Here is a 26031-nt window from a genome sequence, read left to right as displayed (position 1 = left end):
GTACAGTATTTTCTTTCATCCACTGAGAGTCTACTGAATGCTTTCCTATTTTAATTTTCTGGAACAGAATGGGTCCCTTTAGTTTATAATTTCTTCAAATACTACTTGTCAGTAAGTCCAGTAGATGGCTTAAAAGAGCAGGTTGCAACTGTTGGCCAAGATAATAATGATTATATGTGACTTTCAATTTCCATGTTATCTCCCTGTCTTCTTCCTAGATCACTGATAACCCAAAGCTGATTCTTTCTCCAGCTCCTGTTTCTTCATCTACCTATTTCGTCTCTGTCCTACTCTAACTGGCTTCTGTGTTGTGTAAGATATTCAGATAATTTACATCTTGTTCAATAAAATTTGCATATGGACAGATAAACTCTCTCTGGAGAGTTTTATTTATCTCAGACCAGTATACTCTTTATACGCATCCAAAGTGCATCTTAAAAGGACACTTTCTAAAAACTAGTATTGTCCAAGATGTTATGCATAGGAAGGGATGGGGAAAACCATGAGTCAAAGATAGGCTTTCAAAATAGAAATTTCATCTGTAATGCCATTAAACACATGAAAATGGCACAGAGGGATAAAATCCCAACTGAGGCTAAGAATAAAATATAAAAGGATTCTGAGGAGAGAAAGAACTTTGGATTTGACTTACCTTCTCCCACCTCAATCCCAAATCCAACCCACTCATCCCCCTTGAACTGGTCATATCCAGGGGATGGCAGGTAGTGAGTGCGGCCTGAAGAATGTGGCCATGGGATTACAAGCATCTTGAGAGACAGCTGGTGTAGGGCTCCAAGCAAGACCCAAGATAGTTTGACACATAGATAACTGCACAAATGTGGCCAATCTCCCTGGCCCCAAAGGTGCTCAGGGGGCACTCAGGAGGAAGGAGAGGGTAGAGTCTCCTCTACTCTTGAGGCTGGGAATGCAAGAAGACCAGAAGGAAGACAGAGTCCTCCAAGTACACATGAAAGACACAACATGCCTGCTGCTACGGTGAAGGCTGACATGCCGGTACCTTCCATCCCTTACAGGATTAAAACAACCTAAGGTCCCCTAGCAGCTTGACCTGAACCCCAACACACATATAAATGGCATGCCTAATGATAAGAGAGAGTGGGAGAGGGCAGACCTAACAGATCTCTTGAAGGATAGAGATGAAATACTGAAGTCAAAAATAGCATGACTACCTAAGGAGAGTCAAGTGGAGAGCAAAAAATAATTTCTACAGTTTTTAATAACTCAAAATAAATTTAAAAAGTAAAATTTTCAAGATGAATAACTCAGTAGGTAAATTAAAGGAGAAGATGGACTCTAACTGGTCAATTAGAATGAATGAAGGACCAACTGGAAGACATCTCAAGGCATAAACTGAAAATACAAAGAGAGGAAAATCATAACGGAAAAACAAAAAAGACTTGAAGAACAGATTAAGGCAACTTAACTAACATACCAACCATAAGAAGAGTTTCCAAAGAGTCTGCAGAAGAGGGAAAAGGAAAAGATAGAAGAGAGGCAATATTTAAAGTAATATGAAAGACAATTTTCCTGAACTAGGGAAAGACTGAATTGCAAACTTAACAGGGCTCCCCAAGACCTAGCCAGGACTAATGAGGGAAAAGGCACATGTTCAAGAACATCACACTAAAATTCCTAAACTTTAAGCCTAAAAAGAAAACCTTACAAATCACCAAAAAGAACAATTACTTAATATTAAAAAATAATCAAATTAACATTGGACTTCTCATTTGTGACACTGGAAATGAGAAGAAAGGACAGTAACAGCTAGACAGCCGGAAGAAAACATCCTTCAGTGGGAACAAAGTATTTACCAAAATTTAAGGATTCAAAAATCACATCGCCACTGTTCCACCTAAGGAAAGGACTTGGGATGGAATTCTAATGGAACTATAACTGAATCAGAAATGAATCCATTCATGTGTGGGAATGTGCTTTGCCTTCCATACAGAATTAAATCTAAATGGATAATAAACTATATGGAATATGTAACATAAGTGTTCAATATGAATTCCTGACACCGAGAAGTCTAACCAAAATCTGGACCTAAAAATTAAATTATCTGCATAGAAATTTAGGAACACTAAAGGGGAGGATCAGCATGTGAAGGTGAGAGGAAACATTGGTATCATTTCTCATGTTAAAGTAGGAGAAAAAACCTGGATTTATGAGCAACTGAAAGGGAAGGTGGCCAATAATGAAATGGAAAAGCACAGAATAACCAACACATAAATAAGGGGAAACTGGGAAATGAATATCAACTTAAAAATATAAACCAAATGAAGAAAAATTTTAAAAGTTACAAATATAAATAATGAATTAGGTGAAAAGTAACAAAATCAAGCATCACTCAGAATTTAAAAGAAAGTTAAATTCTTCCACTAAAAGATATACAGTTAGATGGGGTAAAAAGACAAAGGTCATATACAGATGGTTTGTAAGAAACACTTAACATTCAATGACTGAGAAAAGCTTAAAATAAAGGGGCAAGCCAAGAAATACCAGCTCAGTGTCCCCAAAAGAAAGCAGTGTTATATTAATATCACACAATGTTAAATTCAAGGTTATGACGACCCAACAGCATAAGCAATTTAAATGCTAAGTTATATAAAGCAACATGTGTTGAATATATTTTTTTTAAAACTTGAAAATATTTCACTGAAATGAGAAATACATCTTTGTCAGAAATGGACAGAACTAACAAAGTGAAATGAATACAGACATAGTGAAATTGACTAATACAACCCACAAATTCGATTTAATTATATATAAAACTTTCTATCTCTTGAATAAAGCTTACAGTTTTGTATGTGGCCATGAATCACTGACAAAAATCGATCATAAAGGTATTATAAATAAAATAATCTGTTAAAATATCTGAATAGATTATATTGGTTGATCATACTCTAATAAAATTAAAGAAAATATAGACAAGAGAAATCAGTCAAATGAAAATAATGAAAAGACCATTTCATATAAAAACTCTAGGGCACAGCAAAACATATGCTCAAAAGAAAATGTATTGTCTTTACCACATTTATTATTTTAAAAAGAAGAGGAAGAGAGAGGAGAGAAACCAGGAATAAAAAACACATCTAGTACTCACTCTGAGAAACTAGGAAAAGATCCACAAATCTAACACCAAACATAAAGAAAGTAAACAAAATAAATTTCATCACCACTTATGAATTAAAATGCCTTAGATGTATATTCATGGATCAAATTCTAAAGAGAAATTTATCAAGTTAATTCTGATTTAAAGGAGATCTATAATCTACTTTTTAAAATCAACTAAGAGAGATCAAGTTTCTTGAATTTAAAATTTCTTAAACTTAAAATCATGATCTATCGTAACAGGAATAAAATTCCTGAGGGGATAGCAATTTATTAATACTTCAAAATAGGTAGGCAAATACCAAAACAGTGAAGCAGTTCAAAATGGTTGTGAGAGAGAGTTCATGGAAGGCATGGAGCAAACGTACCTCTGATGATTTTTATAGGCTTTTAACACGATTTGACTTTTACACTGTATGTTTTATTTAAAATGATTCTAACACAGTAAGATTGTGAAGCAGAAAACATTTCAACAACAAATGATAGGAACTAATTTTTTTAAAAAAATCAAAACTTATTTAAAAATCAAAGCTAAACAGAGACAACAAGGCCCCAAATTTAACATGTATCAGTCAATGGACAGGTGAATGAAAAAACACTCCACGAATGGAAAAGAAATGACATTTGAGAACAGTAAGAAGATCTTTCATTCAGTAACAATCTAAATGGCTTGTGCATAAAAAGAACGTGAAATATTTACACACACAAGAAAGTGGGGGGAGCCTACCATTATTGCACACAATGCTTTGGAATGTTTTACTTGTTTTGATTTTTTAAATAATGTTGTGCCATTCTTGAAGGTGACACTCCACCAGGAAATTGAGAGAACTCTACAATATACCTCCACAGCTCAGGAGGAAAAAAAGCCATTTCTAGACTTGACCAGGGAGGGGCAGCAGTCAGTTTTAGGGAAATGAAGAAATCATCTTAAATTCCTCAGTTTGCCTGGATCTATATAATAGTCAACCAACAAAGATACAGAAATACAGGTAAGTTTGGATTTTGCACAAACAACAAAAGATGCAGCAACCATTCTATCAGTTAAGCATGAACCAACAAGTAACATGAAAGAGGATCAAAAGATGATGCTGATCACTCAAGGAGACTCTAAACAACCATGCCAGGCTAGGAGTTCTGCCAAGTCGTTATAGAGACAGACTGGCCCGTAACAACAGGTACAAAAAGCAGTTACATCGGGGAAGCAAAGGAGATCCATTTGAGGACTTTAACGAAGAAGTCAATACTAATAATTATTCATTTTAGGAAGATCATCTAGTAGCAATGTGGTAGAGAGGCTGGAGTGGGTAGAAGTGAAAAAAGAAAGGCTGCTGAGAGCATTGCCGCACTGTGGGATGGCGGTGGTGATGGCGGTGGCGGCGGCAGCGGTAACAGCTCATTGAACACTAACTGGTCCAGATACTGATGTAGGCGTTTTATAATTATTAACTCAACTATCTTAAGAAGCAGCTTTTATTTCATAGTCCAATTTCAAAGTGAAGAGACTGAGGCACAGATGCCTATGTGCCCAAAGACACACACATAATTAGTGGCAGAACAGCCATTCAAGCCCAGGGAGTCTGGCTTCAATGCGCGTGCGCTCAACCACTATACTTCCACTGACTTTCAGAAGGTCGGCTGGTTTCAAAGCAACTGTTAATCTTGCCAACATAACCTAAGCTGAGAATGAACAAAGGAGGGGAAGAAAGGGGGACAGACTCAACGGCTTTAAAAGAACAACACTGAACCTGCCTGCCGTCTAGGCATAACTGTATAAGGAAGTTCTATGTAGTTCCAGTAGAGGGGGTACAACATAATACTTTCGGGTAGGTGGCAAATAGCGAATTTTGAAATTAGAGGCTCTTCCTGTGTATGTTTCAAGCGGCTTAAACTTCGAGTCTTTTGTTACCAAGTAAATATTTCAAACTTGACAAACATTAAAATAATTGTGTTCGGAGGGCTTATGTGATATTAGAAAATCAACCTTTCCTATAACTTTCCTGCAGAACACGTTACCTTTAATTCTTTTAAAGAGCATTACGAAACTATGATACATTTCTCTCATAATTCAGTGTTTTCAAAATCAATGTAAAAATCTGCCACCATGCATACTTTAAAATGACAAAAATTTATAGTGCTCAAATAAAATAAATGATCACTCCAAGGAGGGTGGGTTGGGGGAGGTCACTGTATAGGGAATCTAGAGGAATCCTATAAAGGCCTCCATAGGAGGTATTAGGAAACCAAGGAAATTTGAACATTTCAGCACAAAAACAAGGAGGAAATAAAGAAAAACAATAATTTTTAAAACCACAAAATAAATGGCTATATAAGAAAGAAAATATGATAATAATAGTACACACCTAAGCTGTGAATAACCTTTAGGCATAGCTGTAAACAACATTTACTGACTTTCGATTTTTTAGAAATTAACCTACTCAGCTCTACCACTTACTAAGTGACTTAAATTTTTCTGTCAGTAAAATGGAGACCATAACATTACCTATTCCATCAAGGTCAACTTGATGATTAAATAAGTATAATAAATGTAAAATGCCTATGTGTGTATATATATATATATGTATGTATTATAATAGATACAATTTACACAATGTGCTTGGCACATAGTGTGGACTATGTAAGTGGTTTCAATTACTACCACAATTATTACTACTACACAGACAAGCACAGAAAACTGAAAACTTGTATTTTATAAAACAATGTTAGCACTGTGACAATGCAAAAGTAAATGTTTGGATGACAAATATGGAAGGTAGAAACACAAATAGAGAAGGGAAAGAAACTCCAGGATACCCTGAGCCTACAAAGATGAGAATCAAGAAACAACGTCCATAGTTGGTAGGAAAAGAAACAAAGTTCTAGGTTCAATATCTAGAAAGAATGAATTCTAAAAATAAGAATTAAAAATGGTGTCATATTGGGAGGAAAAGGAGACGGGGCCAATGGGTTTAGTTCTCATATAGAAATAGAAGCATAAGTATATAGTTTGGAAACATTAGGCAGTAATCCTAGAACTTAAAAAAAAGTAGGAAAAGGAAAACGAAAACAAACAAACAAACACTGAAAACATTTCCTCCCAGAAAGTGGAAAGGAGATTGGGGAAGAATACAATATTGGACTTTTGGGTTTTCCTAATACCATCCTTTGCTAGTTAATTCTTTTAAACCATGTAAATGCATTATTTTGATATAAATATAAATTTCTTCAACCTTTCAAATGTACTTTATATTCTCTCCTCTTTCATATACCCATTTACACTTCAGGGATTTAGAGGAAATAAATTTTGCAGTAGAAAAATAAAAAGAGATGCTGTTCAACTCTGTGACTGATATCTTCCTGTGTTGTAAAAGAAAAAATTCAGTTTTCCCTCTGATGTGGTTTCAATGTTATCTTTCTTTTTTTTTTTTTTTTAGCAAGCTACAATCAAGCTCTAAGCTACAAATTTAGCTTAGGATATTTAGATTGCATTTTGAGTTTTATTCATTGTACTAAGACCATTAAAAGTTAAAGAAAATAAAATCTATAAATCATATTCACAACTGAGAAATGGAAACTAAAAAAAAAAATTCTTTCAGTTCTAAAATAAACAGAATTATCATTTCCCTAGCTTTCTGTTCAAAAGCATTAAAAGTAAACCTACTAAATATTTTCATGTTAAAAATATACTGAAATACTGCATCTGCATGTAAATATGAAACTTAACTAGAAAGTATCATTTGGCAAGACTATTCAATATTTCACAAAATGATACTCGAAGTAGACAAATTTTAAAATGCCTTCCCTTCTAAAATGACTAGTTTCAGCTATGTTCTATGTAGTATAAAATACTTTTGTTTCAGAATCCAATCTCATTTAAAATGATCCTATTTATGTACCACTTCTTGACTTGCTATGGCTTAAACTCTAAATTATAATTAGGCACTGTTAACAGGAAGCTATATTTAGAAGACTTTGCAGTTTCAAGCAAACTTCTGTTTACTTTTGTGGTTTGAAACTAGAAACTCAAAGTAATAATTATGTCACTTCTCTTTCTAGGTTTACATATATTTAGCTTTGTACAATTTCTGTTTTCTTAAACAAGCTTTAAAACATATTGGCCAGATCATTCTAGTCTTCTCTTTTAGTGCTAGCTGGAGTTCTGACAATGAGCCTTGATAACTGTTACTCACAAAGAATAGTCAGTCTTCAATGTATAATGTATAATACTAATCACAGAGGAGTAGCTGGAAGTATAAGATGAAAACTGGTGCCTGCGCATAAAAATTCAATAAATCTAATGCATAAATAAAAAACCAAAGAGAGACACAATTAAACAGTGGGAAAATATAATCAGGGTTATGCTGTCTCGGCACCTTCTCTCAACAGTTATTCAATTCATGCTTATTGAGTCTCCAACAATGCAAAGAGCAATGCTGAAACTGCTAGACATACTATGGTTTCAGTGGGAAAAAAAAAAAACAAACCCTTCTAATTTGGGCAATATAGTGGGCTCTTCAGGAACCCTCACTATAATACAACTAGATACTAGACAGTTAAAAACTCTTCATTGGGGGGCTTAAAAAAAATAAAATGTCAGGAGTCATGGGTATATAAGAGAGACATAGAGAGAAAGATAAAAGGGGAGATGGAAAGAGTTATAATGTGAACTGTGAGCTACAGTCAAGCATGAGGGGTGAGGTTACCCAAAGGGCACTCACAGGTCCACTAAAGACTAAACCTGCGGCCTATAGCATATTTAGAGACCTGAACCACAGAGTCTCTCAGAAATCCAGAAGTCCCTACAGATCTGCTGTACTCTGAATTCAGGCCTTAGGATTCCTGAAGTTCAACTAAATCAAATATGAACTCACAATTTAAAAATATCCCTAATCACAAAGAAATAAGCCACCATCATCTGTGAGTCTGTAAAAGGGCATTAAGGGAGTTCAGATACTGGAATCATCACATGCAGAATAGAAAATGATGACATATAAGGTGTGAAAAGGAAAAAAGTTGGAATCCAAAAAGTGTCCAAGCAATAAGAGGTAAGAAAGAATGACCAGGCCACTGAAAAGAAACAAGGCTTTAAGAAATGGAGGGGGAAAAAAATCGCTAGTGGAATTAATATCTCAATGGATTGAAATGCAGATTAAGCATGGCTGAAAAGAATTAATAAGCTGGAAAACAGATCTGAACAAACTGCCAGAATGCACACAAAGACACAAGAAAATGAAAAATACAAAAGCTATCAAGAGACATGGAGGACAGAATAAAAGTAACAACTATCTAATCAGAGAATCAGAAAAAAATGAAGAATACAGGTTATACAATGGCTGATAATTTTCGAAAATAATAAAAGTCATGAACCCGCAGAAAAAGAGGACAATATAAAAACAATGATAGATCCATAAAGTAAAAGGAATTTACTCCTAGACACATTGTACTGAAAATGAAGAACACGAAGACAAAAATATTGTAAAAGCAGTAACTAAGGCTCACAAGAGTTCACCCACTGTAAAAAAAGCAAAAGTGGTACACTGTAACTGTCTACTATAGACTCACAAGAGCCAATTGCTAAATTTTTGGAAATTTTGTGAACAATTTTTAAGCAAGGCCATTACTAACTATTAAATTATTTAAAAATACAGGTATAAAAATATTAAAAGCAGAGGTAACAGATAATCAAAATTCATCACTCCCTAATTATTTTACTACATACTATTATTATCTGTGCTTGTGAGGTAATTATTGGTGTCTACTGTATCGGGATGGTGGAAATACTTCATAATTGTGTGTTACTGCACATCTCTTCTCAGCTCTACAATAACTGACATAACATGGTAAGAGAATATTTACACCACAGAAATAAGCAAACACTTAGAAATTAGGAATTTTTCCTTCATAGAGGGAGTTCCTATACTTCTACGGGCATAACTCTGAGTTAAACTGACATTAGAATTCAAAAAAACAAAAGGAGTTGTTGCTGTTGGTTGACAATTACTGAGCCAAGATGCTGTGGAATCTGTTGGCGCTTTGTCAGATTGCCCAGAGGCATAAGTACTGCTTGACAAAGGCAGTTTGAAAATAAAGTTCCAGAGAAACAAAAGCTACTTCAGGAGGATAATGGAATTCCAGCGCATCAAAAGGGTGGGATAGCTGATGCCTTCTTGTACAGGCCACCATGATTCTTACAGTTGGTGGAACAGCATATGCTATATATCAGCCGGCTATGGCTTCATTTCCCAAGAAGCAGGATTTGAGTCCAGTTTATCCTCCCAAAAATCAGTTGGTTCAACTCTACTCATTCTCTGTGGACCAGTAATCTGAAGAATAACTGAGTTCTTCTTTGGGGATCAATATTCATTGATTTGTACTAACTGCCAGCAATAAAGCAATAAAATAAATGAGAAAAAATAAAAAAGAAAACAAGTATTTTCAAAGCACTGAAATTTAACTTCAATCTAGAATAATCAGCAAAACCACTTTTCATAACATAGACAGTAGTCAAAACTTTTATAGATTACCAAAAATTGAGAGGAAACTTTCATTAAAAGAACTTCAACTGGACTCACTTCAGGAAGAAGGAAAGTGAATTCAAGAAGAAATTATGGTAATGCAATTAAGCCAAAAGTAAAAAAAATTTTTTTTTTAATTTTAAAAAACCTCCACACATTTGGAATTGTAAAGACATATTTCTAAATAAATCCCAGGTAAAAGAGGAATTAAAATGAAAAAAACTTCAAATTCATCATATTGAATAATAAAGGAGATATTACACATTAATATTTGTGGAATCTAATTAAAGCAGTACTTAGAGGAAAAATCTTAGATTTAATGCTTATATTTGATTAAAAAATGACAGAATTTTGTATAATTAACTCATGCAAAAGGAAGAGTGTAAAGACTTTTTAAAAAACTCTTAAAGAATTCAACAAATATGGTAAGAAACTTTGAAAAGAACTAATAAAAATCCAGTCCTCTTACTAAAACTGACCCCAAATGAAATAAAAATCAAGAATAATCCTTCATTAAAGTCAAGTAAATAGTTTAAAATCTTCCTACAAAGAATATATCAGGCTCACAAGGTTTTACAACCAAGTTCTAGGAAAAGAACACTTCAAACTGACAGAAACTCTTCCACAAGATGAAAAAGAGAAAACATTTCTCACTTTATGTTGTGAATATTATCAAGCACGAAACTTGCCAAGAATAGTAAAAGAAAGAAACATACAAGCAATGTAACTCAAGAACATGAATCCAAAGTTTTTAAATAAAATATTAGCATAATTAATCCACTAGGGGGGGTACCTAATAGAGCAAGACCAAACTGGTTCTAACTCAAGAATTCAAGAGTAGTTTAGCATGACAAAAATGCTTGTCAAGTACCACATTAACAGATTAAAGGAGAACAAAATCATCTGCTCACCTCAAGAGATGCTGAAAAGTTGTCTGATAAAATCCACGTACAATTTTTTTTTTAAAAAAGGAAACAACACTCTTAAACCAGCACCAGATAAATTTCTTAACTTGATAAAAGGTAGCTACTAAATTCCCATGCAAACAACATTCTAAATGGTCAGTTGTTAGAATCATTCCTTTTGAAATTGGGAACATTTATACCTAGTATTTTACTGGTAATCCTACTGACACAGGACCACAAAAGGCAGGGGGAAAATGAAAATTGAAAATATGAGAGACATATGTCATTATTCACATGACATAATGGTCCACATAGAAAAACAAAAGGAGTTATACAGAAAAATTACTGGAATTAAATTCAGTAAGATAGAAGTATGCAAAGATAAACTGCATATTTACACAACAGTAACAAACAGGAAACATTTAGTACTCTATTTATAACAGCAATAAAAAAAAAAGTACCTAGGAATAAACAAACCGTAAAACTAGCTAGACTTTTATCAGAAATATCTTAACACTTCAACAATATTTAAAGAATGATAACAACATTTAAACTGATAAAGACGTTAGGTATTCAGGGATAAAAATACTCATTACCTACAGAGTCAATGTAATTTCAATCCAAATCTTAACATAGTTTTTCAAAGAACTTAAACTAATTCTAAAATGTATATGAAGAACAAGGAATGATGCAATAGATGTTGTTATGTCAAAGAGAGATTATAAAACCAGAGCAACTACAATACTGTGGTCTGCCGCAGAGATAAACTGACCAGTGCAACAGAGCTGCACCACATACCCCCAACAGATTCACAAGTGTATGAAAATCTGATGTTTGACAGGGTAGGCACTATAGATCATTGAGTAAAGTACAGACAACTTAATAAAATGTGCTGGGACTGATTTTCTCTATAGGAAAAAATTTAAATTAGACTCTTACCTCATACCAACACATGAAATCAATTCCAGATGTTTGAAAATATTTAAATGTGAGGCAAAACTTCTCAAATGTGTTGGAAAAAAATATATAAGAGATTATCTATATGACCATGGGGTATAGAACATATTAATAGGACACAAAAAGAACTAGCCATAAAAAATCTGACCACTCTAAAATTTAAGAATTTCTATCAGAAGATACCATAAAGGAAGTTAAAAAGCCACTAAATGGGCAAAAAGGAAAAGATATCTACAGTAAGTGTAACCAACAGTGTATTCATGGTTCCAGAATATAAAAAGACCTCCAATAAATAAATAGAAAAATAAGCAGAAGACATGAACAAACATTTCAGAGGGAGAAAAACATGAATGGCCACCGAAATGTATGCTCAGCCTCATTACTAATTACTGAAATACAAAATAAGATAACAAGATACTTTAATACCTACTAAATAGGCACAGATGAACACGTCTACCTAGAAAAGACCTCTCTACACATACAGATATAGAACTCTAAATTGTTGCAAATACTATGTAAAATAATAAAAAGCTAAATATGTGAATGCTCTATGACTCAGAATTTCATTCACTGGTATATATTCTACAGCAGTATTTCTCAAATGTGGTCAGCAGGCCAGCAACATCAGTATTACCTGGAAGCAGTGGTAGAAATTCACATTTTTAAACTCCAGCCCAGACCTACCAAATAGGAATCCAGGCAGCGGGGCCCAAGAGTCCTCACACTTACAGACTCTCCAGGTGATTCTCATGGGCCCTACAGTTTGAACCACTGACTCAGAGCAGTGTTATTCAAACAGAACCTTTTAGTGAGACTGGAAAGCAACAGAAAGGACTGCATCGCTATTTACAAGTCAACTAGTACAAAATAAAACAGATTGAGTCCCCCATAGTAAAAGTAAGCACTGATTAGCAAAATTTTTGTCTCATTTGTCTATGTATATTTATGTAAGTGGGTACTTGGTTATTACGGAAAACAAATTTCTCACTATGAGTCACAGTCATAGAGGTTTGAAATCCACTGCCCTAGAGAAACTCCAGTATGTGGGTACTGGAGATGTGCCCAAGAAGGTTCATAACTGTATTATTCACAGCAGCAAAAATAAAACAGAATTAAAAGGTGTAATCTAGATATCTAGGTAACAAGAAAATAGATACACAAATCATGCTATATGGACTATTATGCAGCAATGAAATCAGTAGCACGCAATACCAAGGGCAAACATTACACAGTGCTGAGAATATAAAGCAAGTCACAGAAAATTACATACAATATTACAACATCTTCATAAAGACCAAAAATAAGCAAAGCCGAATAAATAGAAGAATACATACTTTTGTGTTAAAACTACATTTAAAAGCTCAAGAAAATTCAGGAGCGCAGTTATACCTGGGGAAGACAAACTGATGGACTGGGGAGGTGTGTATAGGTAGTCTGAATGGCATTCATGTTCTAATTCTCATTAAGTTGAATGGTGAGTTTATGGTGTGTGTTTTATAATTTATCTATAAAATACATATAATCCTCTTCTATCAATTATAACATAACATTTTTATTTTAAGAAAAACTTATACCTGATGTCAGAATCCTATAGGTTAATAAGGGAAATTCAGATTCAGATTCGGTGGACACTTACTTACTAGTTACTTTGAGGAAAGCATACACATGGTCTCACCGAATCCCTTAAGAGTCCTGTGAGGTAGGCACTCAGTAAAGAATGGCAATAAAATACATTTTGAGTGAATAAATGCTTGAATAATTTTATAATACAAAAAGAGTTTGATTACATGCTATGTATTACGGTCCTACCCACAGGAGTTAAAAGAAATAACATAGATGATTAATTCTATTAATAGAAAGGAGTTTATGATCTATTCTCATTGTTTCTACATTCTGTTACTTATCACCAAAAGCATAATGAGAAAATTCACTTTTCTTGCTGGTAGTATCTCTGGTCAAAAGTAAAAAACTAACAAACTACAGAGAGGAGCTAATGAATATAACATTTCTACATTACTAGGATTTCCATTTTGCATTTGAAAGCTGAGTTAGCTATATGCAAGGCACCAGCTCTCTTCAGGGTAGAGGGAAAAAGCAGAGCTATAGTAATACAAGAAAAGGAATTACTAAGGCTAAAAAAATCTGTGACACATTTCGTCTATGCACTTTAATAAGAACTACAGTTTAAAAAGTGCAAAGTCGAAACCTTTTTTGCATTTACTTCATATTAATATAAATGAACACATTTCGGGAAACGGCTGCCTTACAAAATTATTTCCATCCTTCACCAAGAACTATTTCCCTTCACAGGACTCCGACAAATGTACGCTTTTTCTTTTGCTTTTTTAAATTTGGTTCACTGTTGTGTCCCTCCACCCCCACCCCTGGCACCTGGAATAATGACCAACTCCTAACAGATGCAGAGTTAACAGATGCAGAATTTGTCTTTGAATGAATTTATTCACTTATTGAGCATTTACTATGTAGTAGTCATTCAGGGATGCCAGATCAAATATGTTATAGTCCCCATCCACACAGAGCTAACATGAGTGATGACATCTGAACAAAATGTGTCCTTCCTCTTCCTGAATAATACAGTCTAGGAGCTATTAGGTGGGACCAAGCAAAGGAGGCAACAGCAGGGGAGGAGAGGACAGTGATGCGAGGAGAGGCATCCACTCAGAGGCTCAGAGCTACTAAAAAGGGGCTGCTCCTTCAAGAAATGGCTAAATCCAGGGACAAGGAAACTACCAAATGAGCCCGGGACAACATCTTGTAGCAGAAAGTCAGGAAGTACGCAAAGATGGATCAGAACACGTCAAAAAGACACAGAAACCAGATGAAAGAGGCTCCCACCGACCAAATGAGGACAATTTCAGCAAGAAGATAAATGGTGATAGTAATGGATTATAACTCACTGAAAAAAAAAAAAAAAACATATCCATGAGTCCATGGTGATATAATAAATATAAGGATAAACTTAAATTTAAGGAGGAATGAGATATTTACATTTTCTCAAATTACCTCCCAATAAAATACTAAAGAGGGAAAAAAAAAGTAATTTACAGTGGAGAAGCTGGCAGACACCATCTGAATCAAGTGATCAGAGTAACGTAACAGTAGTCATGGTATGGGACGACAGAAATCATGATCACGTGTGAGTGCGCTGAGATGAGCCCAGCATCACTTCTGTAATATTCCTGCCAGAGGTGCATAACCTGAATCTGGTCATGAGGAAATAGCACACGAACCCATATTGAGGGCCATCTACTAAACGGCCTGAAATCTTCAAAAATTTCCAGTTCGTGAAAGCCAAGAAAAGACCAAGGAACTATTCTCGGTTGGAAGAGACTAAAGAGACATGAGGACCAAATGCTACATGATTTTAGACAGAATCCTTTTGAATATAAAAATAAAGGACATTAGCAGAACAATCTGCAAAACTTGAATGGGATTGGCAGAGTAGAGGTTGGTAATGCTTATTTCTGACTTTGATGGTTGTATCATGTGTATATTAGAGAGTGTCCCTGTTTGCAGAAAATAAACACTAAAGCATTCAGGGATGATGGACCATCATATTGGCAACTTACTCTAAAATGGTTCAGGAAAGAAAATTGTAAAGTAAATAATAGTATTTAGAAGAGCACAGTGGACCGGGGCCCTGGGAAGGGTATTAAAATCAAAGGTGTCCAAGAAAGTCTGTTCAATTTGCTCCACTTGGTTCTTTCTCCAAGGACCCATATCATACTAAGCAGAGCTAAACTGCACCATATTCTTCTAAGAGGAATCTAAACATCATTCTAAAACGAACCAAGGATTTCTTATAACAAATTAGATTTGTCGGCTAAGTCAAGGCTTTCCTAACATAAGCAAAGTTAATGGTTTGCTTTCTAAAATGCCAAATGAGATTACATTTTTATACTGCACACAAAAACAAAGAAAACAGAAAACACACGTGATCTGAAGTCCTAGTTCATTTCTTCTCAATTAAAAACAATTGTTTCTGTGGAAGAAAAAGACTATAAGCTTGTAATATAAATTCAAAGAACAACTTATCTATGGCTTATTTGGGAAAATCTGCTCCAGTTGGTAAAACCTGTTGTAGAAACACAACAAATTCATATACATTCTCTTTGACCATCTAATGGATTTACACAAAAGACCAGTTTTCTAAATGAGAGAACACTGTTTTTGGTTTTGCCATCTTTGGTCTGCAGAAGCCCTCAGAGCCTGCTTGGGGTGAGATAAAGGTGAGGTCTAGTAAGAAAGTTTCTGGCACCCCAGGAAAAGAAGAGAATGCCTTAGAGAACTACAGCTTTTTCTCCTAAAAGCAGAGCAGGACAGCCTGGACTGACGGGTAGAAATTTCCTTCCTTCCTTCCCTCCTTCCTTCCTCCCTCCCTTCCTCTCTCTCTCTCTCTCTTTCTTTCTTTTCTCCCTTCCTTCCTTCCTTCCTTCCTGTCTTTCTTTCTTTTTCTTTTTAAAGAAGCTGAGCTGGGTTATTTTAGTCCTGAGAAGATGAGAATGTATTATCCCCCAAAATTGACCAAGGGTAGAGTATGGTAGAAAGAAAGAAAAAAAATCCAGTGTTCATTGTACACTCAACATCTGGCATTAAGTGCAGCCCATAGCAGGTACTCAAATATTTTTAAAGTACTTGTATTTTCTCTGAATAAGGCAAGTGCTAATCTTTTTAAACACACACACATACACACATTTACATACACAGGTTGGTACCTGAAGACAAGGGGTAGGACAAGATTTAGGAAGGTCTCCTCAAACTTGATTTCAGAAGCAAAAGAAATCAGTTTTGTTCAGGGAATTTCAATCTATGAAGCAAGAAACAAAAGGATAAAAATCTTCTGCTAGAAGTCTTCCAGGGCTTGAAAGGCATCTTGGATTTCCTGAGCCTGTCCTCTCTGTCCTAGATTCAAATACTCTGAACTATTTTCAGGTAATGTATCCTGATTCTGGTGTGTGCGTGAGTGAGTGAGTGAGAGCCAGCAAGAGAAAGAGGGATAGAAAATCAAGAAGGCAAAGCAGCTTCCCCAGAGAAGAGATGGCAAACCAGCCTCATTAAGCTGATTCTAATAAAGTGTATCACCAGCCGGAGTTCCAGCCCTGAGGAGAAAATCTTCTAATATCCAAGCACTCAAAGAATCACTTCTGGCCCATGACTTACTTGCATCTCGACTTCCAAAAACCTAGTAGATTACAAAGCTATTTGTTGACTTTATTAGAGCCTTTTGCACATGTTGGTTAATGCCAAGGAAAACCACTTCTAAAGTCATGCATACCCTTGCTATTCAGCTGGGGGGGGGAAAAAAACCTCCCAAAATAATGCTTGTCTCTAATTTACAGAAAATGAAAATGTAACCAATCCCCACAGATAAGCTGATTCTGGCTTAAGAAAGTTTGGGTGGTGGACGAACAAGCTCCTAATTACCATTTTCTTCACACAAGTTGGATTTTCAGAAAGAAGAGCCCAGGGAGCTTCAGTTTCTATGAAGCAAGAAACAAAAGGATAAAGTCTGCTACCAGCAACAAGCACCCTGCTTGGCTCTGATAATTGATCTAGCTTGTCTTCAGGAAGGGGACGGGTGCAAGATTGCCCTCGTGGCCCTAAGGCAACTAAGAAGCATGGCCCTGGGGCTTTGTTTTAATTCCTTGTCTCTTTTAACTGTATTTTCAAAAGAAAACTAACATTACTCTCTGTTGTTATGCCAGTCATTTCAGGATTGGATACCTTAGTTTACACATCTGCAAAACAGGAAGCTTGACCTCTTATGTCAGACTCTCTTTATCTATGAAACTGTAAATGTTATGTATGGTTTCATCAATTTAAAATGAGGAAACAGAAGAATAGAGATGCGTAATTTGTCCAAAGTTACACAAAGTGACGATGCCAGCATCTGGGAAAAAAGTCTGTTTCATAACAAAGTGTGCCCTCTAACCACCGTGCTACGTTCTCTTCACCAAAAGAAATCAGAAAACGGTGTGCAGGGAACCAAGCAGTGAGAAAGCGACCACACATCACAACAATCCATACAGACCTTCAAGGAACAACTTACCTTACCACCTTCAGGGCTGATGAATCAAGCACAACACTTATCCTTGTGCCTGTGAGACACGCACTCCCGTGTTGCTCTGCAGTTCAGAGGTGCATACATCTTTACCCTCGATGCATTTTTGTTTAAGAAAGGTAAATCAGGGTAAAGATTTAACCATAACTTTTTTTAATTAAAAAAAAAAAAGAACTGAAGTCAAAATTGGGTGTATGTATATAAACCACAAAAAGCCCTTCAGGAGAAGAATGAAAAAGAAGCAAGAACAAGATTCACAAAAGATGATGCCAGAAGACAAAACAGATGAAGAGAAGCCCGAGAAACCTGACCCTGGGGGAGGACATGATGGACGCGAGAAGCAAAGCCCTTCTTTATCAAGAGCAGGAAGAGAAATCTAGGGGAAAAAATACAGAAGGGACATAAGGGAAGTACAACTCAAGAGCGAGTTCCAGCCCAAGCGCAGGGACCTCGGTCAAGAGTCAAATCAGATAAAGTGCATCATCTTAAAACTGGAACATAGCGGAAGGCATTCTGATTAACAGTCACTGTTAAGATCTAGAATGACTCTAATCTGAAGGACACAGAAATGCTCTCTTTACCAAAACATTCACAGCTCAAAATTATCAACAAGGAAAATCCCACTTTATTTCATCATTACTTGAAAAAATAATAATAAATCAGCACCCAATGTGTGAAATTCCCAATAGCAAGGGCTACATTATTCAGCTGGTCTTCCAGTTTTTGTAGCTTGTCCTTTCAAAGGGTTCGCCTGGTCTCATAGACACTGACATTTGAAACCCCCCTGATTTAGCATAGTGGTCTTATCAAAAGTCCTCTTGCTCCTGTGCTTAAACCAGATCTTTACAGTTATCTATAGATGTTGGATAATAGTGTCATAAGCTAAAAACACAAAGTAGACTGGCAGAACAAGAGGCCAGGCTAAACCTGAAAGGACATGGCTATTCAAAACTGGAGAACAAATTTTCAAGAAAGTTTTATTTATTATAAATAATAAATCACTCCTGTCCAGGCTATCTCAGGCAAGACAGTTTTATTTTAACATCAAAATCACCTTTTTGTCTGGACCTATAAATAGTGCCAGGACTGTAAATGATTGTCCAGATGGTGCCCTGCACAAGGATGCTTGCCCACTGGAATAACAACTAGCCGAAATCAAGTTATGTTCACGTTAGCCTTGCCATGTTCCTTCGGCTGGGGCTTCGTAGAGCAGAGGCACGTATTTCTAATTTGCCAAGAGACACCATGGCGACTGCATGGGCAGGCTTCTGTCTCTGTAACTCACTCAAATCCATCTCTTGAGTCAACAAGAGTTCATGTTAAGAATTCTTGTGAGGTTTTGTGAGGTTAAACAGATTTGTATTATATTCCACGGTTATTCAAATTGTAGTTGCATGGACCAGTTTCTTTTATGAATAAGGCATCATTCTTTTTTGCTCAATGTTTCCATTAATGAAGCCTTTCTGTATTTAGCAATTTCTTTCTACCCACAGGCCCCCAATCTGCCCTATCGGGTAGAGGGGTAGAAAGGCAAAAATGACAGCTACAAAGACAAGTTACCGAATCTGTACCTATAATAATCCATATTAAAATATAAATTTTACCAGATAACAGATCTAATATGGCCCACCCCGTTACAAAAAAACTAGAGCATCATACTTCTGTATTGGCAGAACTATTAAGAAACAACCATGAATTTGTGTGTGTGTTGGGGGGGTCGTTCCTAATTTCATTTATAGTATTTAGGCCTTAAGCCAGTAACTTTAATTTTGAGGCACTGAGAGCCATAAGGGGAAAACAATAACAAACAGACAAAAAACACAGAACACATTACTGGTAACTTCTTAACAACAAGCCAAAATTTTTACATCAGTCCTCCGAAGTGTGAGGACATGTTTTTAAGAACAAAAATAAAGTCATACAGTTTGAAACTTACGCAATTCATGTTTAATATATTAAGTATAAAGTATAAACATTTTGTGGGATCTTATCTACATGAAAAGTACCAAGTAAAATACTGACAGTGGTTATAATCACTAGAGGGATCATAAGCAATTTCTTTTCTTCTTTTTGCTTTTCTAGAAAGTCTACATTGTTCTAAAGTTAGCACATATTTATTTTAAAATCTGATGTTAAAAAAAAAAAAGATTCCTTCCAGAGGCTAAAACATGTTCTTTCTAATAGAACACCATTATTATGTCAAAGTCTTAATGGAAATCTTTTATTTTCACCTTTCTAGGTAACCAAAAAATGTGGTTTAAACCAAAGCACAATAAAAACCTACAGAAAAAAGAAGTCCTGTCAAAAAATAAAACAATTATTTGCTGACTGCTTAACTATGTACGTTTATATTTAATAATCTCAAGTGGGAGGAAGGGGATAATTTAGATTTATACCAACCTAAAGCCCAAGGTAAATTAGCAGCAGATCTAAGAATTCAATTTGCGCCTTCAGATTTCAAGTCAAACATTCTTCCTATCACACCATGGCTGTGTCCCTTGTGGAATAAAGGATACTATAGTAAACCACCTACCATTTATCCTCACTCCTTGAAAATGAAACACAAATATCTATTTCAAAAGTCTCAGACTGCTATTTGTTTATTTTCTAAACTGCTACCTGCAGATCCAGATCACTGTCAAATTTTCTTATAACTTACAGAGTAAGGAAAGTTTAGAAAATAAAATGTTGATCAGTTTCCCTTCCCCTTTTCTACTCCCTACCCCTAAATTGTTTTCATTGAATGTTAAGAGTATGAATCCAAAAAATATCCAGTGGGGACAATCAAAACACCAACTCCTTGACCATCCAAGAAGTCAGGGAACAGAACCAGACATATTAGAGACACTTTCTATGCAGCTTTGAAACAAGTGTGTAGTGAACTACCTAAACCAAGAAAGAAGAGAGAAACTGAACCAACAGTTTTCAGCTGCAGTATTTTTGTATTTTAAAAGGGAAAGAACTGTTCATTTTGTAATTTGGAATTCTCCAATTTTTTTTCCCCCTTTCTGTTCATTTCTTATTTTCTTGGCGTTTTGTGCACTGGAGACAGGAGCAAGGGGCAGGGTTGTGGGATGCTTTCAGATATTACAGCATTTCCTTTCAAGACTACGTTAAGGTTTCTGCATACAGTCAGCTCAACTGCTATGCCTGAGAGGTCGGCCGAGAGAAACACAGCACACCTCCCAACAGTGACGACAGCTTTTCCTAGTCCACCCTCCGCGGACAGCTTACCTGGGGCACTTCTTTTTCACGGAGCCTTTGCTCAATTTTTGCAGTACAAGTATCTGAGCTTTGCACTAAGGGAAAAGTGTGCCCCTATTTTCTCCCTCCTTGCTGAAAAGGTAAATAGGTAATTGAGAAGAAAGGAGCAAATGAAGGCAGGAATATTTACACCACAGATGTTTTTTGGTGCATTATTTTCAAAAATCTCTAACTGTCCTTCAAACAACTTACGTGACTTTCAGAAGATGTTAAGCCATAAATTAACCACAAAGTATGCTGAGTAACACAAATAACTTTTCTACTATCGTGACCATACTTTGCACCCAAATTAATGAGATCAGCTTTACATTTGATCTCACAACTTGGACATTCTATTTACCATTTATATGTACGTTCTACTTTCATGATTTAATTTTCCAGACTTTTGCTGGGGGAGAGGGAAGCAGGAGCCAAAAATATAAGAAGGAAGAAATCCCAAATATGACATAAAATTAACCTCAACTCTGAGAAACCACCAAATAAATGAGGTTGCCTGCTTGATCTTACATTTATTTAAATAAATCACCTTTTATCAGCACTGGTGAAAACCAGCAGCATCCTTTTATCTTTTGAGGCAGATGATTACAGGATGATATATACCGGAAAATAACAGAAAGGCACACTTGTCCCAAAACAAATATCCAAAAATCCAATGAAGCTGTCCAGTAACAGCCACTAAAATAATTTTCCATGTATTATTTTCTTTGAGTCATTTTTAAAATAAGCAGCCAGCATCCATCTCTGGGCACTGCTGAGTTTGCCACAAAAGCCACTTATATTTTTAGAAGCCAAAGTCTTGACAAATCAGTCTTAAGAACATAATTTGTTACACGCAGAAGAGAGCCTGAGAACACAGACCTTGGTTAAAGAGGCTTCCGTATCTTTCTGTAACCTTTCCAAATGTAAGTATGTGGGAAGAGTCCTCATAAATTTAAGCTGAACCGAAACACTCAGAATATTTCCAATTTAAAATACATTAAAATGCGGTCTTTGAAAGGAAATGAAAATGGCTCTAAGCCTATGAAAAGATGCTCATCATCACTCATAAGAGAAATGTGAATTAAAAATGAGATATCATTTTTCACTCATAAGATCGGGGGGAAATGTTTAATGAATCACCGTGTGGAGAAATAGGCACTCTTACACATTGTTGATACAAGCACAGAGCAGTATAATGTCCTTGGCAGGCAATTTGTAAATGTCTATCAAAATTTAAATTCCACTTTGCCTTAGAGCCACGATTTTACTCCCAGGAATTTACCCTACAGATATACTCATCCATGTGCACAAATAACTATATAAAAGGTCATTCACTGCAGCATCGTTGGTGGCCTGGAGGGGGGCTCACTGTATGTCATTTTGTACAGGATGTGTATTTACCTATTCAAAAAATTATAATTTGAGAGGAAGAGACTGTGATCTGTACTTAGAAATTCGAAGTGTCCTGAACTCCCCTGCAAAAGGAAATACTAAACCATCCTACACAAGACTCTTTCCAGAACCCTGCGATAAAATGCTATGTTCAGATGGTATGATATAGCTGCTTTAGTGAAAGCACTCGCTCCTCTTCAGATCTCTTTGGCCCTTTAGTGAGCAAAGCCCTGTGCTGGGGGTCCACTGTGGATCTGATTTCTACTTCACAATAAGTAGTGTTTCAGAAAGATTCCAATTTATTCCTTGCAAAAACATATCATATATAAATGCAACTGTCACTCGGAGAAACAGGATTGCATTATGCAGCAGACTTAACACAGACTGAAAGCATGTTCCCCATGTCTTCTCCAGAAAATCTTGCCAAATGGGCGTCTGAAATGTCCTACTGAAACAGGTGGTGTCTGAACAGAATTGGATTTCTGCCTATAGAAACCCTAGTTTTAACAACTGCTGTGGTTAGTTTTAATTTTCAGTCCTCAAAATTAACTGCTTGCCAGTGATTCAGAAATAGACTGAACAACATGTTTAGACTTTGCCCTGTTTAATTGAGGAAAGAAAGAAGGAAAAAAAATCCACTAACACCCTACCACTGTTCCATAAAGAACAACAGAACCATAGCGGACCACTTGATTTCCAGGCCAAAAAAAAAAGGGAGCAGCTGTAAAATAAACTCAACTCTCCAGAGACGATTGCCCCTTTTGTGCTTTCTTCATAGAAGCACAAAGATGCACATACAGACTTGCTGACCATACCACTGAGGAAATCTAAAGGCTTTGAGAAGCCTTTAATCTACTAGAAATTTAGAGTTAAGAACTGATCATTTTTCTAGTGAAAACTTGCATCTTAAGAAATAATATTCCAAACAGACTTTTGTGTCACTTAATACAGGCAAAATACAAACAGCCAGAATATAAGCTCCTTGAAAAAAGATATAACCGGCTAATCGCCTTTAAACCCAACACGGGTCCATCGATGTGCTGGTCACACTAACTGGTGCCAAACACGCCTTCCTGTGAATAAACCTAGAGTAGCTTACACTAAATAACAACTGTTTTCACTGTATCTTTAAGTGCTTGCTGTAAAAATGGATAAAAATCTGATTTTCTCAACTAGCAATCAAAGGAAAAGGAATCAAGGGACTGTGTACCTACGAAGTGCCACACACCACGGCTACACACTCCCAATGCAGGAAACACTGCCTTGTCCATTTCACAGATGAAAAACTAAGATTCAAAAAAGGGTAATAATTTTCCTCGGGGTGATTCAGTTAGAAGACGACAGAGACAAGGTTTTTATTTAAATCTCCCTTATTTTAAAACTTTTCCAATTTTACCCTACTCCCTCCTAACAGAAAATCCAGAGAGATGAGTTAGTAAAATAATGAATTTCAGTTACACGACAAACACTGCTCTATCTTTGCTTTACCAACACCTCCCCTAAAAAGACATCATCCTCGTTCAATCAGACTTAATGGGTGTCAAACCCTTATGCATTTTTTCAGTATGACTGAATTCCAGCTACTCAGAAGGTGATCAAGTAAATAGACAGAAAACCATCTATTGTGATCATAACACTTAAAAAATATCCTGACATCCTGAAGAACATTATTTGAAAATCTTTCTACATGGATTCATCAGTTAATTTTTTTTAAAGACAAACAGAAATATCTCAGGGAAAGTGAAGGTGCTTCTCAATGGGGGTACATTTGGTCCTTTTGCTTAAAACTCAAGTATAAATAGGTAACACTAAGTCTTGCTGTCAAAAGTTTGTTGCTCGTGGTCCTCTATCCCTCCGACCAACCAAAGAATAACATAAGATCTCAAAACAAAGGCAGTCTCCTCCCAGAAGCTGTCAACTTATTCTTTCCCATTTTCTGACCCCTACCTTCTATCTTTTTCTTACACGGGCCTGAGAGGGGCTTGCCCATAAACAAAACAGACAGTTTCCCTGGCAAGCTCCCACGACATCTCTCATTGAGAGGAAACGACTTTCAGGGTCGTGTAAATGAAATCACTCTGAATTTCAATATTCTCAGAAAAATAACACTTAAATCCAAAAGTGTCCTTCCCACAAAAGTTTTTCTTTTTTCTTTTAAAGCAAAGATATCCTTAAGTTTAGCGGGCTATTCAAGAGAAGAACACAGGGTTTGTTTCTTCCAAGGGGGGAGTGCACCGAGATTCCTTTTGACACTATTTAGAAAGAGTTACATTTAAAAAAAAAGGAAGGAAGAAAGAAAGAGAAAAAAAATGAGTGAAAAGAAGAGAGTGTTAACTGACCAAAAAAAAGTTGTCATATAGCTATAGGTTTACAGATTAGGACATAGAAAAAATCTGCAATTTTTCAAGATTCTTCTGGCAAACCGTTCTTTGGAATCATTTTCTTCTGAGAGTTGAAAAGCATTTTTCTTAAAGATGCTGCCAGCTCTAAAAACAACCTTTCTGATCTCTTCAAAAGCCAAGTTCTACTTTTAATAGTGCTGTGTACTTTTGGTTTAAAAGAAAAAAGTGACAGAGAAGGAACCACATCCAAAATGGTAAGTTTACTCCACTCACACCTCAAGCTGTACATAATGATTTCACACAGTACATATGAAGAAGGGATCAATTTTTCCCTCAAAAATAGAACATACACATCTACGCTGCATACATAATGTTTAAGCGCAAGGAACACAGCACCCCGCCTTTCATACCAAACCTAGTCAAAAAAAAAAAAGGTTATATGAAGAGACACAATCATGAACATAAGATTTCTAGTAGACACCAAAAGCAAAGGCGACAAAAGCAAAAATGAACAAGTGGGACTACATCAAACTAAAAAGCTTCTGCACAGCAAAGGAAACCATCAACAAAATGAAAAGGCAACCTATGGAATGGGAGAAAATATTTGCAAATCATATATCTAATAAAAGAGTAATATACAAAATATATAAAGAACTCATGCAACTCAACAAAAACAAACAATATGATTAAAAACGGGCAGAGAATCCAAATAGATATTTTTCCAAAGAAGGTATACAGATGGTCAACAGTTATATGAAAAGGTACTGGACATCATTAATCATCAGAGAAAGGCAAATCAAAATAAGACATTACCTTACACCTATTACAATGGCTATCATCAAAAAGACAGGAGATGGTAAGTTCTGGGGAGAATGTGGAGAGGAGGGAAGCCCTGTGCACTGTTGGCAGGATTGTGAATTCCACAGTGAAACCGCTATGGAAAACAATATGGAGGTTCCTCAAAAAATTAAAAATAGAATCACATATGATCCAGCAATCACACTTACGGGTATACATCCAAAGGACGTGAAAACAGTATGTCGAAGATGTATCTGCATTCTCACACTCATTCCAGCATTATTTACAATAGCCAATGTATGAAAACAACCTAAGTGTCCATCAACAGATGCATGGATAAAGAAAATGATGGAATATTATTCAGTCTTGAGAAGGAAGACTGCCATTTGCAACAAAAAACATGGATGAACCTTGAGGACACAAAGCTAAGTGAAATAAGTTAGACAAACTATGATATTATCTGAAAAAGCTAAACTCATAGAAACAGAGACTAGAATGGTAGTTACCAAGGGCTAGAGGGTGGGAGAGATGAGGAGTTGTAGGTCACAGAATACAAACCTCCAGTTATAAGATGAATACGTTCTGGGGATCTAATGTACAGCACGGTGATTACAGTTAATAATAGTGAATTATATACTTGAAAGTCGCTAAGAGAGTAGGTCTTAAAT

General features: G+C 35.8%; 1 protein-coding gene and 1 pseudogene across 1 annotated transcript in view; one reads left to right on the top strand and one right to left on the bottom strand.

Moving 5' to 3' along the window:
* Nucleotides 1-26031, bottom strand: part of MLLT3 (MLLT3 super elongation complex subunit) — a 209046-nt gene that overhangs the window by 66261 nt on the left and 116754 nt on the right. The window lies entirely within an intron of this gene.
* Nucleotides 9140-9523, top strand: LOC116663082 (annotated as a pseudogene).

The sequence above is a fragment of the Camelus ferus genome, chromosome 4, assembly GCF_009834535.1.
Source record: "Camelus ferus isolate YT-003-E chromosome 4, BCGSAC_Cfer_1.0, whole genome shotgun sequence".
Classification (NCBI taxonomy): domain Eukaryota; kingdom Metazoa; phylum Chordata; class Mammalia; order Artiodactyla; family Camelidae; genus Camelus; species Camelus ferus.
This window is presented reverse-complemented; position numbering and strand designations above follow the sequence as displayed.